The sequence below is a fragment of the Anabas testudineus genome, chromosome 13, assembly GCF_900324465.2.
Source record: "Anabas testudineus chromosome 13, fAnaTes1.2, whole genome shotgun sequence".
Taxonomy (NCBI): Eukaryota; Metazoa; Chordata; class Actinopteri; order Anabantiformes; family Anabantidae; genus Anabas; species Anabas testudineus.
This window is the reverse complement of record NC_046622.1, coordinates 25,445,380-25,458,406: the sequence shown is the minus strand read 5'-3', so window position 1 is coordinate 25,458,406 and position 13,027 is coordinate 25,445,380. Positions and strand designations below refer to the sequence as shown.

General features: G+C 46.7%; 1 pseudogene; it reads left to right on the top strand.

Moving 5' to 3' along the window:
• Positions 1–7,726: 7,726 nt before the first annotated feature.
• LOC113165458 lies at positions 7,727–12,665 on the top strand (annotated as a pseudogene).
• Positions 12,666–13,027: the final 362 nt, after the last annotated feature.

Below are 13,027 nucleotides of genomic sequence, written 5' to 3'. Positions count from 1 at the left end.
ACTGCTTAAAAAGCCTCCAGTTAATCCAAAATGCTGCAGCCAGAGTTCTGGCTGGAATTACTCTCCTCTTTCCACTCACCCCAACCAGTCGAGGCAGATGGCCGCCCACTAGGCTGGTTTTGCTGGAGGTTTCTTCCTCTAAAGGGAGTTTTTCCTCTCCACTGTTTCCTAAAGCTTGATCAAATGGGATTGTTGGGTTTTCTATATAATTTTTTGTATAATGGTATTCTGTAAGGTCTTAAACCTGCACTGTAAAGTGCCTTGAGATAACTTCTGTTGTGAATTGGCACTATACAAATAAAACTGAATTGAATCGAATTGAATTAGCAAGAGAGATCATATTTCTCCTATGTTAGCTGCTCTCCATTGGCTCCCTGTAAAAGGCAGAATTGAATTTAAAATTCTTCTCCTCACATATAAAACACTTAATAATCAAGCTCCATCTTGTCTTAAAGACCTCATAGTTCCATATTTTCCCAGCAGAATGCTTGATTCTCAGAGTGCAGGTTTACTTGTGGTTCCTAGAATTCCCAAATGTAGAATGCTGACAGTTAGAATTGACCTCTAACTGTAAGCTTTATAAAATATACTGAGCCCCTCTCCTCTCCTCTATCCATTCAAATTGCATGTTATTAACTTTCTCTCCTGTAGTTATGCTTCCTCCTCTCGTTCTCCCGCTCTCTCTGTACTTTTCTGCAGGTATCCTTGGCCTTGGTGCTGTTTATCTCCAGAATCCAGCTGACCTGCCCAATGTTTTTGCTGCTTGTTGTTGTTTTTTGTTGCCTGCTGTTCTTTCCTCTCTTCCGTTTCCACGCACCCCAACCGGTCAAAGCAAATGGCTTCCCACCATGAGCCTGGTTCTGCTGGAGGTTTCTTCGTTTAAAGGGAGTTTTCCGTGTCCACTGTTGCCTAAAGCTTGCTCAAATGGGATTGTTGGGTTTTCTATGTAATTTTCTATACAATTATACTTAATTATATAAACCTTACACTGTAAAGTGCTTTAAGATGACTGATTTGATTTGGCACTATACAAATAATTAAATTGAATTGAAACTGAAAAACTGTAATTAACATCACAGGTGTCTTCAACCTTGTAATCAGTCAGTCTGCCTATTTGAAGGGTGAAAAGTAATCACTGTGAATTTTTGTATATTGGTGTGTATCTCCAACGAGCTTGATGTTAAGTCTGTTCTAAGTATCGATGTACATGCATCTCCTGGTTTTTCTGGGTATATACAGCACACACGTTTCTATTCATACTACAGATGGGGTTTAAAAGAGGAGGACTCCATTTTTGAAAACAAATCATTAAAATGCAAGTAAATACATATTGACAAGCCACAAAGCTAGATAAGACCAAACTGGAACCTTTTGGCAAGTCACATCAGCTCTATTTTCACAGATGCAAAAATTAAACATACTGTGACGAGCCTCAGAGTGAACAACTCTTTTTATTTTTATAAATCAGAACAGAGTGACAACAGGTCTCAGTGCAGTCTTTAGTCACCCCCGGAAACACTAAATCTCCCGCCTGTTTCTCCCGGGTTCCGTCTTCCCCACCCCCGGAAGCACACCTGACATCACACAACTATATACACTACAAAATAAAAGAACCAATTAGAAGAACCACATAACACGTAACAGGAACTGGAACAGTCAAACACCAACAGAACAATATGCCCAACCTCTGGGTCGCTACACAGCCCCCCGCTAAGAGGTTTAAGTGTCCCCACTAACCTCAGTCCATGCAACAAAGTCCCTTAAATGATCAGGCTCTCTCTCTCTCCTGATCCCCACCCCCAGTGTCTGAAAATGTCCCAAGTCCTGAAGTGCCTCTGTCACTGTCACCAGGGATGACAGGTGGAGGGTCGTCCTCACCCTCGTCATCATCCCCAGTCGGGGCAAGCGGGTGGTAGGGTGCCAGCCGGTCCCGGTGCAGCACCACCCTCCGCCGCCGACCAGGCATCTGAACCCGAAAGACCACCTCCGACAGTCGTTCCAACACCTCCCCCGGCCCTTGCCAGTGGCTGCAGAGCTTTGGTGAGATCCCTCTCTTTCTCACCGGGCAGTACACCCACACTTTGTCCCCAGGTGCAAATGTGCGCCCCTGGCAGCGAGCGTCATACGCTCTTTTCTGTTTGACCCCAGCGTCCTTCTGTGCGTGTCGGGTCAAATCATGCACCAGTCTGAGTCTCTCTCTAAGGCGCCTGTAGTAGTCCATCTCCGGGCCGCCAGCGATCTCCGGTTCTGGCGGCGATCCAAAGACCAAGTCGACTGGGGTGCGGAGCTCTCTGCCAAACATCAGTGCAGTAGGTGTGCACTGGCTGGACTCCTGTACAGCAGTCCGGTATGACCAGAGGACCAGAGGCAGGTGCTGATCCCAATCTCGCTGGTGATGGCTGGTCAGGATGGCAAGCTGCGTGGCCAGGGTGCGGTTGAAACGCTCCACCAGCCCGTCACTCTGTGGGTGAAGTGGAGTGGTCCGTGTTTTCCTCACTCCCATCCTCTGGCACACCTCACTAAACAGCCGGCTCTCGAAGTTACGCCCCTGGTCACTATGGAGCTCTGCAGGAACCCCAAATCTGGTGAACATCTCGTCCACCAGTTTCTGCGCTGATGTGATGGCACTCTGGTCCGGCACCGCATACGCCTCTGGCCACTTAGTGAAATAATCCATTGCAACGAGGACGTAGCGGTTACCGGACTCTGTGAGGGGAAACGGCCCTAGAATGTCCACCCTGACCCTCTCCATCGGGGCTCCCACCAGGTACTGCTGCAGCGGACCCCTGGAGCGCTGACAGGGTCCTTTCTGGGCGGTGCAGGTGTCACAGCATTGGACGTGGAGCTCCACATCCTGACGACAGCCAGGCCAGTAGAACCTCTGCCTCAGACGGCGAATCGTTTTGGTGTTGCTGTAGTGACCAGCCCCTGCCGTTCCATGGACCAGTTGGAGGACCTCGGGCCGCAGGGCACGAGGAACCAGAAGCTGCAGCCTGTCCGACCCCTGGTCTGGCGCTCGCCACCGTCGGTACCGCACGCCGTGGTGAAGCTCCAAGTTGCTCCACTGGGAATGGAGGACCTTCACCTCAGGCTCCTCTGCAGACACTGCTGGCCAGTCTGGACGCTGCTGAGCTTCCAGCCAGCCTCTCACCATTAATAGCACAGGATCTGCCCCCTGGTGATGGCGTAACTGTTCCCCAGTGAACAGCTGCTCTGCCTCTGCGCTGTCGACTCCTAGGCGGGCGGTGGCTGCCTCGGGTCCCCACTCCCTCTCCTCCTGACGCTGACAGTGACGACACTCCTCTGCAGCGCACGGTCGCCTGGAGAGGGCATCGGCGTTGCTGTGCTGTCGCCCCGGCCGATGTTGGATCTCTGTTGTCGGGATGCTGGCTGATAGAGGTGACGGCTTGAGTGCGTTGGCCTCAGCGCGCCGACGAGCCCGGCGTCCCCGTCGTTTGATGCTCCCTCTCCGGCCCGACTGAAGTGGCACGGTCTCCGTGCCGAAGCATAGGGCGAGCCCCGACACGTCAACACGCACACCCCAGCGGGTTAGCAGGTCCAGGCCGATGATGCAGTCGTCGCGGATGTCAGCAAGCCAAAACTCATGGCTCACCTCTTGCTCCCCCACAGCGACATGCAGCGCCCGTTTCCCTGGCATCACAGTCTTTTCCCCAGTGACAGTCATTAATTCTGTTGCAGTGGGGGTCCACCCCTCCGGGAGTGGACCGGTTGTCCCCGGGAGAAACCCCCGTCGCAGCAAGCAGATGGTGGACCCCGTATCCACCAGGGCCCGACATTGCTGGTTCTCTATAACACAGTCCACATATAGTCCTTTAATAAATCCACAGCGACCCACTGTGTGAATGTTCCCGGAGAGGGGTGTGTCTGATTGGAGTGAGTATCCCCTCACTCCGCTGCCGTTTCCCTGCGGTGACCCGGCCTTAGCTTTCGGCGAGGGGGCGGGGCAATCACGGGCAAAATGTCCCAGTTCACCACAGCGGAAACAGCCCCTGTCTTCCCGGCGAGGCCGACGCACTGGAACGGCAGCCGGTTGAGCTCGGCTGACGTTCTCCTCTGACGTCTCCGTCTCACCGCTGCACTCGGCTGCCCGCGCCAGCGATGGCTGGTCCGGGAGCCTCCGCTGTGATGGTCTCGGGCTCAGTACCTCCTCGGCCTGCTCTGCTTCACGGAGCGCCTCTTCCAGAGAGCCAGTCCTGGCGAGGCGGATGTGTTGGCGGAGCCGCTCCGGCGTGAGCCCCCGCAGGAAGGCGTCTAAACTCAGCTCCTCCCGGGCGGCGGCAGGAAATGAGGGGTAGCCGTGCCGCGAGTAGAGTTGCAGATTGGCTGCGAACGTCCCCAGACTCTCCCCCTCATTGCGCCGACGACTGGCTAGCTGCTCGCGAGCCTGCTCTGTCGAGGTCCGCTGTCCGAAGCGTCTCTCCAGCGCCGCGGTGATCACCTGTAGCTCCTGCCGTTGCTCCGGTGCGACATCAATTAGCACCTGCAGAGCGGGACCCTCCAGAGCCAGGGCCAGCTGTGTCGCCGTGTCTTTGCCGCTCCACCCACCGTGCAGCGCGGCGAGCTGGACTTGAGCGAGGTAGGGCTCCAGGGGAGTCAGCCCGTTGAACCTCGGGAGTTTGACCGGTGTTTTGGGTGTCTGACTCGGTGCAGCGCTGTCAGGGACTGTCTCTGTTTGTGATGGTTGTTCACCACTGCGTGCTTTGCTCGTTTTATGTAGATGAAGCCTGGGGACGCTGGAGCCGTCGGGTTGGTCTGGATCGCGGCAGCCCCGCGTTGGTCTCGCCCGCATCAGTCTATCCAGAAGCAGGCTGCTTTCCAGCACAGCTCGCTCCAGCTCCCGCAGTTCTTCTTCCATGGCTCGCTCTTTCCCGGTCTAACAAGACAGGTTAAATATCCCACTTCTGACACCAATGTGACGAGCCTCAGAGTGAACAACTCTTTTTATTTTTATAAATCAGAACAGAGTGACAACAGGTCTCAGTGCAGTCTTTAGTCACCCCCGGAAACACTAAATCTCCCGCCTGTTTCTCCCGGGTTCCGTCTTCCCCACCCCCGGAAGCACACCTGACATCACACAACTATATACACTACAAAATAAAAGAACCAATTAGAAGAACCACATAACACGTAACAGGAACTGGAACAGTCAAACACCAACAGAACAATATGCCCAACCTCTGGGTCGCTACAATACAAAGAATAAAACACTGTACCTACTGTAAAACATGGAGGATCCTCGGTTATGTTCTGGGGCTGCTTTGCTGCATCTGGCACAGGGTGTCTTGAATTTGTGCAGACTACAATGAAATCTGAAGACTTTCAAGGCATTCTGGAGCAAAACATGCTACCCAGTGTCAGAATTCATAGGTCATGGGTTCTTCTACAGAGTAATAACCCAAAACACAAAGCTAGAAACACAAGTAGAAAGCAGTTTGCTCACAAGGAGTGTGCCAAAATAGCTGCAGACAGGTGCAGAAGTCCTATTGAGAGTAACACAATTTGCTTCATTGCAGGGATTGCCTCAAAGGGCAACAAAAAATAAGTTGAGTGTACTATACTTGTCCAGGCCAGTGTCATTAGTTTGTTTTTTAAAAAATGTTGTTGAACCACAGCTCAAAAACAATGTCTGATTTTTCATGAGATAATTCTAAGTAGTATTCTAAGTTAATTCTAGTAATTTTTGTCAGTTTCAAGTTATTTCAGTGATTTTGTGGTTTTTTTGTTTCTTTAATGGAAGGGTACAACAAATATTTTCACATCTGAAAATGTTTTGTTAGATCAACAGACAACAAACAAACTAACCCAAAGAAAAGCAAAGTCACAGAAAGGACACCCTTTGATCAAGTATACTCAAAAAACCATCTGTGTGTTTATGACCCTGAAGAATGTAAGGGATGATCAGTGACCTGGGTCACCAGGTCTTCAGGACATTTGAGAAGACATTTGGTATCTGTATTTGTGTGGGAGTTTTTCCTCTGTGCATATAAAAGTGGAACTGTACAAGACAAAGTCAGAGAACACTGGCGATGTCTACTCTCCATGCAGCATGTAACAAACCTGAGATGAATCTTCGCACTGTTGTTTAGTTTTGATTCTTGTAAGAAATTACCACAACAGTAAACATTTTACTCATATATTGCTAACATTTGAGAATATGTAACACAGCAGAAAGAGCAGATTCCTGTCTTGTATGATCTAAAAACCAGAATGTGACATGAGCTTGTAGTGAAATTTTAATAAGAATACCAGACCTGCAGTGCTGAAAATGATTGGCTGAAGGGCAATCAGTTGCAAACGATCTTGCACAATCAAAGTAGCTTTGTGTTTACACAGGGGCATTCAGAGAGTTTCTTCAGTCTGCATGGGGGATAGGGGTCGATAGAGCAAGGTGAGAGGAGAAAGATGCAGCTGGGTGAAATGAAGAGAGCAGGGCTTGTCTTTGTTGTTCTTTTCCATTCTCTTTCTGTCTTCTCCCCAGTGGGCTGATTTGCTATTGATTGGCAGCCTGGACTCCAGCTATAGAGCTCCATCACCAAGGCTAGTGTGTGTAGTGAGTGTTTTAGCCTTTGAGTATGTTTATTGTGGTAAACATGTACATGTAAATAAGAGTTGTTTAAGTTTAATGGATCCTAAAATGCAACACGAGCTTCTCTCTGCTAGAAGATATATTCAGAAAGGTGCATGAGGGGAAGGTGGAGAGGTTGAAAAAAAAAAAACATGGGAGAGAGAAGACACAAAGTTAATGACATGCAGTAGTGGCATTTGGATGGATGGAGAAAAAGTGAGGAGAGTGGAGGTCCCCCAGCAGACCAACCTATAAAAATATTTAAAAAGAGAGGTTTTAAGCCTAAAATGTAGAGAGGATGTCTGCCTCCCAAACTGGGAGCTGATTTCACAGGAGATGATCTTGATAGTGAAAGGCTCTGTCTCCCATTCTACATTTTCAAACTCTAAGACCCACAAGTAGGTGTTGATAGAGGTCACAAAGAATCTTCTCTTAGTGTCAGCCAGTAGACTTCTCTCTTTACTTGTCTTTACTTGAGTTCCACAATGTTCTGTGCTTGGACCAACTCTTTTCACTCTATATATGACCCCGTTTGGCAATATTACTAGGAAACACTATACATTTATATTGCTATGCAGATGACAACCAACTATGTATATCTATGTAGAAATAAATCAATCAGTCAAGCTTCAAGCATGGTTAAAAGACATGAAAGCCTGGATGTCCTCTAATTTTCTATGCCTAAATTCAGACAGAGGTTATTTTGTTTGGTTCTAAAAATCTCAGAGATATGATGTCTAATAATATTGTTACCCTAGATGGCATTACATTGTGCCTCAAGTACTACTGTTAGGAATGTTGGATTTATCTTTGACCAGGATATCTCCTTTACATCACATATAAAATAAATATCTAGAACTGCCTTCCTCCACCAAAATAATGAGTGTCCTGTCTCAAAGTGATGCTGAAAAACTAGTCCATGCATTTGTTACTTCTAGATTGGACTATTGTAATTAATTACTAATAGAGTTTCACAATAACTCCTCAAAAAGGCTCCAGTTAATCCAAAAATGCTGTAGCTGGAATAAGAGAGATCATGTATCTCCTAAATTAGCTTCTTTCCATTGGCTCCTATTTAGAATAGAATTTAAAATACTTCTGGTGGGAAGGTCATAGGTTATGATAGAAATGATCTAATGCATGTCCATTGAGGTAAATGAGCTGGCTACTACCCTCTTGTTATTCTCCTCCCACTACCCTGAACATTTTGAAGACTTGACTTGACTAAAGGAAAAACTATGGTGGCAAAGATTGTGATCTGCTTTGAAGAGATTATACTAATATTACTGACATCTGCCATAGAGCTATTATTACACATTGTCTTGTTATTATATGAGATTATGTGATTGCACAGGGAGGGGAGAGACAGCAGGGATAGTCTTCCAAGTCGAAGACTGTAAAATTATTTTCCTTTTAAATAATCTTTCTATTATAAATAAAGGCCTTGAGTTCAGTCATTCTGACTTTTTAGGGACATAAATAAGCATTGCACCTCACCCAGCCTCTAACTCTCTTTTGTTTTGGTCTTCTCTTTACTATGTCTACTACCACCTTGCTTTAAACCCACACTCATACGAACCATACAAACTGTAGGTCAGTGTGCTATGGAGTAATATGTTACACAACCTGAGGCAGGATGAGGCAGTGGAGGGTGGAAATGAGTTTTTCAGCCCTTCTCCATCTTCAGCCCTTGTCCACAGTGCTCCCTTGATCATTCAGTCTTACCTGTAAAATTTAAACCTGCATCCACAAAATAAATTAGGCATTTAGCAAACTCCTCTATCTGTGAAATTCATTTTATAGACATGTACATTTAGGATTATACTTGTAATCTAAATCTTGTAATCCTATACATTTATGTGTCTGCTGTAGAAGAAATTTTATATTATTTTAATGTTATGTGATGACTCAGCTAAGCTAAGTGAAGATGTGTTTCTTTTATCTATGAAACTGGGTGTGCAGAAAATTCATGAAGCTATGTGTACAAAGATATGTGTTTGCAGTTTGTCAGTTATTACTTAAGAACAACACCCCATTCTCTGGTTGATACTTAGGTTTGCAGGTTTCAAGCTTACAGTGTTACATTCACCACTTCAACTTCAATGTTGTTGCTGATTCATGACCTTAATCCCACCTTTATCTACAGGCTTTTTTCTGTGAATCTGAAAGTAAGGTGTGTGTTGTCCTGATGAAAGATGAACCATCTGAGGTCCAGAGCTTTTTGCAACAGGTTATCATCAAGGATGTTCCCTTGATCCTGACTAATCCCCCAGTTCCTGCCACTGAAAAACACCCCTATCTACCTACCCTTAACTATATAATTGTTTATATAATTATACTCCTTACAGAGTATAATTATAAAATGGAGTATGGAGGACTTAGACCTCACACTGAAAAGTGCCTTAAGATGAGTTCTGTTGTCAATTGGTGCTATACAAATAAAATTGAATTGAATTTAAAAAATTGAATCCCCACAAGAGAATGCTGTCACCACCATGCTTCACTGTACTGTAAGGAGGGTATTGGCCAGGTGGTGAGCAGTGCCTGGTTTACTTCCTGATGCTTTAGCATTCAGGCTAAAGAGTTAAATCTATGTTCATCAGAACAGAGAATTTTGAATTTTCTAGTCTTTCAAGTGCCTTTTGGCAAACTCCAAGTGTGCTGTCATGTGCCTTTTACTGAGGATTGGTTTTCATCTGGCAACTCTAACATACAGGCTTGATTGGTTGAGTGCTGCAGAGATGGTTTTTCTTCTGGAGCCTTCTCCTCTCTCCACAGAGAAATGCTGGAGCTCTTACAGAGTGACCAAAGGGTTCTTTGTCACCTTCCTGACGAAGGCTCTTCTCTCTCAATCGTTAAGTTTAGCCAGGTGCCCCTGGTGGTTCCAAACTTCTTCCATTTACAGATAATGGAGGCCACTGTGCTCATTGGGACCTTCAATGAATTCTATACCCTTCCCCACATCTGCGCCTTGATACAAACCTATCTCGAAGGTCTACATACAATTACTTGGACTTTGTGGCTTGGTTTGTGCTCTGACATGCACTGCTAACTGTGGGACTTTATATAGACAGGTGTATGCCTTTCCAAATCATGTCCAATCAACTGAACTTCCCACAGCTCGACTCCAATCAAGCTGTCTGCAACAGGATGCAACAGGAAAATACTTATGTGCATAGGTTTTGTTTTTCGTTTTTAAGTTTTTTATACATTTTAAATAGATTTCAAACAAACTTCTTTTATATTGTCGGTGAAGATTCTCAGTCGTCCAGGTGAAGTTATCTGGAAGTTGAGTCATGGCAACTGGACTTCCTTTAGTTAGTTGAAACGTTTCGCTACTCATCCAAGTAGCTTCTTCAGTCTGAAGATAGTTGGTTAGAGGCCGCAAATTTATGCTCCAAGGCTGGTTTCACTCCACCCCTTGCCCTGAATAGGCTCGTTAGGTGAAACAAAGGATGGGAGGGGTGTAATGATCACACCTCTGCCCACCCCCTCGTAACACCTAAATGGGTCGTTAAGTGTGTCCAACCTGGTGCAGGTGTGAACTGGTTCTGGCCTTTTGGGGGATAGATGAAAGGGCAGCATGATAAATAGAAGACAGGTTGTGTCTAAGTCCTCCACCTCTGTTGAGAGAGGGAGTGTTGATTTGCACATGCAGGGCTTCCCTCACCCCTCTCTCAAACCACTTGTCCTCTTTGTCCAATATTTTAACGTCACAGTCCTTAAATGAGTGTCCTTTATCCTTAAGATGAAGGTACACAGCTGATTCAGGACCTGAGGTGTTACTCCTCCTGTGCTGTGCCATCCTCCTGTGTAGCGGCTGTTTGGTTTCGACTGAGAATCTTCACCGACATATTACTGCACACTTTGGGGCAGAAACCCTCAAGTTGGTGCGGGAATATGAAAGGACAGCCAGAAAAGTAGCAGACTACAGGAACCATCTTCGCTTCAACCTCAGATGCAGACAGCAGAACATCTTGCCGGTCAGCCTACGGCTGCATTCTACAGTAAGAAGCCATAGAGCATCCAAGATCCTTCAGATAGCACAGAAACATCTGCTTGATGAACGAATAAGACTGACACACTACACCAAGGACACTTTAGAACACAGATCCAACAACCTCCACGACAAATTATGTGATGCTCTTCCTAAACCAGCAATGGAGGCAGTTGTGGAGTTTGTCCAGAAAGCGCAGATGAGGAGGAGAGGCAAACAAAGAAGTTTGACATTCTTCTGACCAAAAAGCAAACCGCTGAGGAGCGTACATGGAGAAATAAGAATGACGAGACCACAACAGAGGACACCAAGGAGAAATGGGTTAAGAATCTCTCAGACAGAGAACTAACCCCTCCAGAGAGGGAGGTCTTATCCAAAGGCCTAAACTATGCAGTCACCCCAAAACAAGTTCCTGTTGTGGATTTCATTACAGTGACTGAAACCGCCATCCGAAACAACAACCTACCACTGGCAGAAGCAGAAGAACTTCGACTCAAAGTCTCTGCAGCTCTCTCCAGTGCACAACCACCAGATGCCAACCTCACCAAGGATGAGAGAATTGCGCTGACATCACTCAGCAGGGATGAGACTATTACCATCCTTCCTGCGGACAAAGGAAGATGCACGGTCATTCTGAACACTGCAGACTATCATGCCAAGGTGATTTCGCTTCTGGAGGATAAGCACACATACGAAAAACTGAAAAGGGACCCCACCAGCAATTACAAGAAGAAGGTAATAGACTGCCTGAAACATCTGGAACTGGAAAATGCCATTGATAGGGCAACCTATTACAGGTTGTATCCTGGGGAAGCCACTCCTTGCCTCTATGGCCTTCCCAAGATACACAAGGAAGGAGCCCCCCTCAGACCTATAGTCAGCAGTATTAACTCAGTAACATACAACCTTGCCAAATTCCTGGCCACAGTATTGCCCCCACTAGTTGGACACACGGATCCACAACTCAGAGGACTTTACGGCAAAGGTCAGGGACCTGGAACTGGATACGGATGAAACCATGGTATCCTTTGACGTTACGTCTCTCTTCACCAGCATCCCCACTACGGACGCATTGACATCTGTGAAGAGAAGACTGGAAGAAGACAGCTCCCTCAGCACCAGAACCAACCTCGGCCCCGACCAGATCTGTTTGCTCCTGGACCTGTGTCTCAACACCACGTACTTCACGTACAGAGGGGACTTCTACAAACAGAGACACGGCTGTGCCATGGGTTCCCCAGTGTCACCCATTGTAGCAAACCTATACATGGAAGAGGTGGAGAAGAAAGCTCTCAACTCCTTCCCAGGGACGACACCGACCCACTGGTTCAGATATGTGGATGACACCTGGGTGAAGATCAAGACCCAGGAGTTACAGTCTTTCACAGACCACATAAACTCAGTAGACACCAACATCAGTTTCACTAGAGAGGACACCAAAGATAACCGTTTGGCCTTCCTGGACTGTGCGGTCATCACAGTGGCAGGCAGAAGACTGGAAATAGAGGTTTACAGAAAACCCACCCACACGGACCAGTACCTGTTGTTCGACTCACATCATCCACTACAACACAAAATAGGAGTCATCAGGACTTTGAACCACAGACAGTCTGAGTCCCAGGTCCTACGCAAAACCTGGTCATACCTTACATGGCTGGGGTTTCAGAGAAGCTGAAGAGGATTTTCAGAAAACACAACATCCCTGTCTATTTCAAACCCACTAACACACTTAGACAGAAACTTGTACATCCCAAAGATCGGACTCCAAAACACAAGACGAGCAATATAGTGTATGCGGTCCAATGCAGTGAGGAATGCCCTGAACTGTACATTGGAGAAACCAAACAGCCGCTACACAGGAGGATGGCACAGCACAGGAGGAGTAACACCTCAGGTCCTGAATCAGCTGTGTACCTTCATCTTAAGGATAAAGGACACTCATTTAAGGACTGTGACGTTAAAATATTGGACAAAGAGGACAAGTGGTTTGAGAGAGGGGTGAGGGAAGCCCTGCATGTGCAAATCAACACTCCCTCTCTCAACAGAGGTGGAGGACTTAGACACAACCTGTCTTCTATTTATCATGCTGCCCTTTCATCTATCCCCCAAAAGGCCAGAACCAGTTCACACCTGCACCAGGTTGGACACACTTAACGACCCATTTAGGTGTTACGAGGGGGTGGGCAGAGGTGTGATCATTACATCCTTCACACCCCCCCATCCTTTGTTTCACCTAACGAGCCTATTCAGGGCAAGGGGTGGAGTGAAACCAGCCTTGGAGCATAAATTTGCGGCCTCTAACCAACTATCTTCAGACTGAAGAAGCTACTTGGATGAGTAGCGAAACGTTTCAACTAACTAAAGGAAGTCCAGTTGCCATGACTCAACTTCCAGATTCTTTTATATTGTAAGTATGTGGTACTGTTATCATTTTTTTAGAAAAA